This window comes from Haplochromis burtoni, unplaced genomic scaffold (genome assembly GCF_018398535.1).
Source record: "Haplochromis burtoni strain Fernald_Lab_line unplaced genomic scaffold, NCSU_Asbu1 Contig_1442, whole genome shotgun sequence".
Classification (NCBI taxonomy): domain Eukaryota; kingdom Metazoa; phylum Chordata; class Actinopteri; order Cichliformes; family Cichlidae; genus Haplochromis; species Haplochromis burtoni.
In genome coordinates this window covers 6226-12260 of record NW_024583803.1, presented here as the reverse complement: position 1 = coordinate 12260, position 6035 = coordinate 6226, and positions in this window count along the sequence as shown.

Genomic DNA, 6035 nt, shown 5'->3' with positions numbered 1-6035 from the left:
GTGGTAATCAGAGCAGTTGGTGTAGTGAAAATTAAGCTAGGCAAGTGGCTCCAGCAGATATTAGGAACAACATGAGAGATCTCTGTCCAGAAGAGTGCAGGTCTATATAGCATTATAGCTATCGCCACCCAGTGAATTTGTGGGGTGTTGCACTCCCTACAACCATGAATTAGACAAGCAGGAGAACATGGATGGCATTTTATTTTGTTTACAGGACATTTTAAACATGTGTTCCACTTCAGTTATCATTACTATGGTATTAAATTCCTGCTTATTACCAGAGATGGGCAGTAACACGTTACAAGTAACGCGTTACTGTAATCTGATTACTTTTTTCAAGTAACGAGTAAAGTAAGGGATTACTATTGCAAAAACGGTAATTAGATTACCGTTACTTTCCCGTAGGAACGCTGCGTTACTGCGTTACTAAAACCGTGATTTTTTGCGAGAATGTCTCACGACAGTGACGTAAGCGAGTGCGCTGTTAGTGACAACAGCTGTGTGCAGATCAACAATGGATCACATATCGATTGTGGGAGAGAGTATGAGCGTGCAGCGTTTAAAGCGTGGAAGTACTGACCTTACTTTGAGTTTGATTCCATAAAAAGTGACAAAAACATTAGCGTCCATGTGCGTGGGAAGAAAACTTCTTTTTACAGCGAAAAAAACCCCTAAACTTCCAAGCAAGCACCGAGTGCGCAACGACGTAATGGGAAATTCACAGAGAAACTCGCGGATTCTTCAACTGACCGCGGCACACCTGCACCAGGGTAAACCTCCGCCTACCCTCCTGCTTTACAGGTGAAAATAGAGCAACAGGACCGCTGAGTCTTTGACTTTATTTATTTTCTGCTGTGTTTTACTTGCATCTATTTGAAAGAGTGAGTGTAAACACAAAAAATATTTTATTTTATGTGCTGGAATGTGCAGAAAATAGGTTTAAATGTTAAACTAATTTTTCAGTCAGAGAATGTTGCATATAATTAAATTTTTGCTTGATGCATAAAGTTAAAAGATTAAAACTGATAAAACAAGTTTTAAAAAAAGAGACTTTTCCATTTGATTACATTTTGTATGATGGATTATGAGAAAAAGTAGAATTGGGCTGAAAGATCTATCGCTTTATCACCTCTTCAGGTTGTAAATCGTGTTTTTAAAAAGTAACTAAGTAACTAAGTAATTAATTACTTTTGAAAATAAGTAATCAGTAAAGTAACGGGATTACTTTTTTGGGGAAGTAATCAGTAATTAGTTACTGATTACTTTTTTCAAGTAACTTGACCAACACTGCTTATTACACAGAAACGGCCAGAGGTGTTTCTTAGTAGTCATCACTTTAATTCTTGTTTCTGCCTTGATACCCCTACTATTACCACTTATATCCGAGCTGTGTTTCCACATTATTACCCACAGTTTTTGGGCCTTGTCATCAGATTACGTATATTTCAGTATAACTAACTGTGACCACTGTTGCTACCACAATATTACTTGGATATTAAGTGGTTATTACTTTGGTCATTGAGTGGTAATAACTTTTTGTTACACAATATTACAGCCTTGTTTCTACGTTTTTAACCTACTATTACCACTTTATTACCAAGCTGTATAAGAAAGTGCTGCCGAATTAGGGTAGACTGTGGGACTCCTGTGTCAGCTTTGACAATCATTTTTGCAAAAACACATATTCCATATTCCAGTCTACATGGTGACATGGTGATGTCACGAAAACTGTCAGATAGTGAGGTAAAAGCAGTTTTCCGCACACAGAGTGCACATTTGGGATAGGATGTTGTTGACCTCAACTGAGGACAAAAAAAAATACTTAAAGGAATTTGCCCAGATCCAAGATCTTTTGCAGCAGAGTAAAAAAGAGCCATCAAGCTGAACAAATAATCCTACTGAATTAGACTAGACTGTGGGACTCCTGTGGCAGTTGATGGGTACTGATAGGCCAAGCAGAATGCAGCTTTAGACAGTCATCTTTGCAAAAACGAATGTTCCATATTCTAGTCTGCATATTCCGGGGTGATGCCATGGAAACTGTCAGATATTTAGCGAGGTAAACACAATTTTCTGCCTTCACTTTGTACTGTAGGGATTAGGTGTTGTTGACCTTAACTAAGGACATAGTTGGAGAGTGGAAAGAATATTTAAAGGAATTTGAACATGTTTTCTGTTCAGGAAGCAGAGCAGAAGACTTGGGGGTTAGCTCGCCAATCTCTGTGGATAAGGTCACTGAGGTAAGTCAAAACTCTGGAAAGGATAAGATTTACCCCAAGTTCCTTAAAGCTCTGGATGTTGTGGGGCTGTTCAACTGGATATCTCTCTGCAATACTAGGACAGAGCCTCTTGGTGACAAGGGTCATATTCAAGAAGGGAGACTGAAGGGTGTGGTCGAGCTTTGGGGTACTGCCCTCCTCAGGCTACCTTAGAGGTAGTGGAAAAATTCAGGATGAATATTGTGGTTTTTGCTCTGATTATGTAACATTGGATATACTGCCAATTTTGTTCATGACTTTAATGAAGAAAATTTCTGTAATAAACGGATTCACATTTGTCTGTCTTGGGCTCATGTACCTGCATGGTGTTGATGGTGTGGTCCTGTTGACTTCATTGAGTATTGACCTGCAGTCAGCACTGGAGCAGTTTGCAGCTGACTGTGAAGCAGGAGGGATGAGAGATGACAAAGGCTATGGTTATCAGCCAGAAAAGGGTAGAATGCCACTGGGGAAATGAGGGATGAGTTTCTGTCTCAAGTGGAGGAGCAAGTATGTCAGGTTCATATTCAAATTCCTGTTGTTATGGCCATGGTTATGATCAAAAGAATAAGATCACAGATACAAGCCTTAGATGTGAGTTATTTGGGAGCTTCACAGTGAAGACCTGCTGTTTCTCCCGTAGGAAGGAGTCAGTTGAGGTGGTTTGGGTTTCTGAGTATAATGCATACATGAAACTCCATGATGTCCCACCACAGGAACATGTGGTGGTGGATGGGGAGATTAAGATTGGGTCATCTCTTCTTAGACTGTGGCTTGGATCCAGATAAGCAGAGAAAATGGGTGGATGGATTATTAATTTACAGAATCTGATTTCTTACCAAACACCATCAAATAATAATTCTGGTCAGTTTGAACAGAAGTACTTATCATCTAATGCCAATCTGCTGCCTGGGTCCAGTGTGTTAAATATGTGCAGAGAATGCATGTGTACATTACAGTACAATGTGTTTATGTGTTTGTAAAATATGTAAGGCTGTTTTTACAATTATATTATATGACGTTAGAATAAAAAATGGTATCAATATGAATCTGTTATAAATCAGAGAGAACAATAGATTTTTACATTAAACGAGAATACAAACAATAAGCAACACTTAAAGCTGAGATAAGTGGAAGCACCTCTTTTGGATCATAGTCATAAACATTTACCAAAAAACACTATCTCCAGGAAGACTAACACAGAGCCCAGAATAGTACATGCAATGTCTAATGAGCTTCTGCAATACAGAAGTCTTAGTTGTACCTTCTGTTCAGAAAGAACATGCATCAGGACATGTTTTATAATTAATTCAAGTCAGTGCATTTCTTTAAACTACAACATATTAAAAAAGAAAAAAAAAGGAGTCTGGCCTGTCCCGATCCAACACTAGAAATCCAAACCTTCATTGTTAAAGCAGCTTGTTAAGAGTTTGTTTCTTTATTTTTATGTGTTCCAGTGAGCAGATTACAAAGAATAACTAACCCTTAAAGAAGCATATGTATTCCTTCCTGATTTTTTACAATAGCACTGAATTTCAAAACATAAGAGGGGAATAAATGTCTTGGAATTGTGCTTTTGAATGCTACCATCAAAACATGTTATAGCCTTACAATAACTGACAACATTCTGAACATGTACAAACAGGACCAAGTTCAAAGGGACTCATGTAGATAACACCATAGTGAGTGGATGAACATGTGATTTATGGCAGTACATTAGAAGGAAGGGTTTAACATGCCAAATGTCCCCATTTAAAAAAAAAAATCACTCAAATGTCACATGACTCAAACGGAAAATTCACTTTTCTTTTCTGTACGTACAACGATTGCATAACATTTATTTTAAAAAAAACAAAACAACCTCACATTTTTTAAAAATTCACATAAAAAACCCCCCAAAATATTTCTAATGCTGTATTGGTCCTGTGAGGCTTCTGAGCTATGTTACCTTTCAAACCCCAACCCACACTGATTTCTGAGTTCGGATGATGGTATGCTTCAGCTTCATTTCAAATCATGAAGGGAATATGTACAAGGACAGAAAAGACAAAACAGAGATCATAGATGAAACACATCTTTTATGGTAATAATGTGGAGCACAGGACCTCTATGTCCTACAGAAACCCAGAGTGTATAAACACCAATATCTAAACGGGACATGATACCTAATTTCTTGCAAAGACTTCCATAAGAGCCACAGCATAGCTATTTTGTTCTGAGGCTTGGTGCTTATAGCTTTAATGGCCAATCTGAACGATTTTCCTCTCGGAAGCAAAGACAGAAATGCACTTATGGTGCCAGAATCCTAAACAGAATCCTAAACATTGCACAACTATACCATTATATTTTCCCAAACCATGGGTAGTCTGATTTACCACTCAAAACCTAATCATATTTTAAATCATGTCAGTCAGTGGTTGTAGACTTTTTCAGTAATGATTTACGAAATTGGAAATTACGGCTTTTCAAAGTAAGCCTCATATTCATTTATTGTGGCCTCTTAGATCACCCATCTGTTGACAGATTTAATCCACAGATAATCTATTCTAAGTTCTCCAAGACACTCTGATAGTATTCATCTATGATGCATCATTAAAACTTCACATGCCCATGCCTAGCAGCGTGGATCAGTTTAGAAGTGCAATGCATGTGAAGAGGAATGCAAGAGAATGGAGTTTCTCCTTAAACAACTGAATACTGCTCTCAAATCCAAAAATGAATCTTAGCTGACTGCTTTTAATTTGAAACTCAACTTTATGGAAGCACATCGAAGTCCATCCATCCATGTGTCCAAAAAAAAATAAAAATCAGGATCATAAGTTCGGTTCTGAAATGCCATTCAAATGTTAACTGTTTTTTTTTTTAAACAAAAACAAAAAAAATGAAATAACCATTGGGCTATAACAATGCCCTGGAGTGAGGCCTGGGGAGGGTGATGTCTTGTTCACAGGCCAAAGCCCCTGGTGCCAGTCGAACCAGTCTATATGTATCTTGTCGACTTGGAGAAGACATTGTTTAACAAAAAATAAAAGAAAGACAACAAGAAACAAACAAGCAAAAAACGACTATTATAGAAAGTCCCTATTTGGTCACTGTTCAAACCACAGTGAGAACTTGGTTACACTGCTGGCAGTAAGTCTATTTCAAATTTTTATGCACAGAATTTCTCAGGCTTCCATTGTGGTGGCTTCAGGATCTTGTCTGTGCTTTTTGCAGTTGATGTGGTTCTGTTGGCTTTATCGGGTGGTGGCCTATAGTTCACACTGGAGCAGTTTAGACACCAAAAGGTACTAGCTTAAGTGGTTTGGGCATCTGATTAGGATACCTCCTGAGCAAGCCTTTTGGGTATGTTCTACTGGGAGGAGGCACTGAGATAAACCCAAGACACACTACAGACATTAGGTCTCTCAGCTGGGCTGTAAATGCCTTGGTTTTCCCCCAGAGGAGGTGGCTGGGGAGAGAGCAATTTGGTCCTGGCCCTAGTTGGTTGCACTGTCCTTACAGAGATATATTTTTAGACAACTGGAAAACACCCTACATTCTGATCTGAAATATATGAAATTATACCATAAGTTATGGGCTGCATTATCAAGTACTACTCAGTTTCTTAATGAGAAAACATCTGAATGAAATACTAATTATGTGAATTTATTTTTGGGCAAGAATAATCATTTGTTTTCTCACAATAAGTGGATCTGAGTCTCCTAATTATGAAAGCAATAATTTGTGCATTTTATATATATCCAAGAAAGTTACACTGTAGGTGGTCAAGCTCAA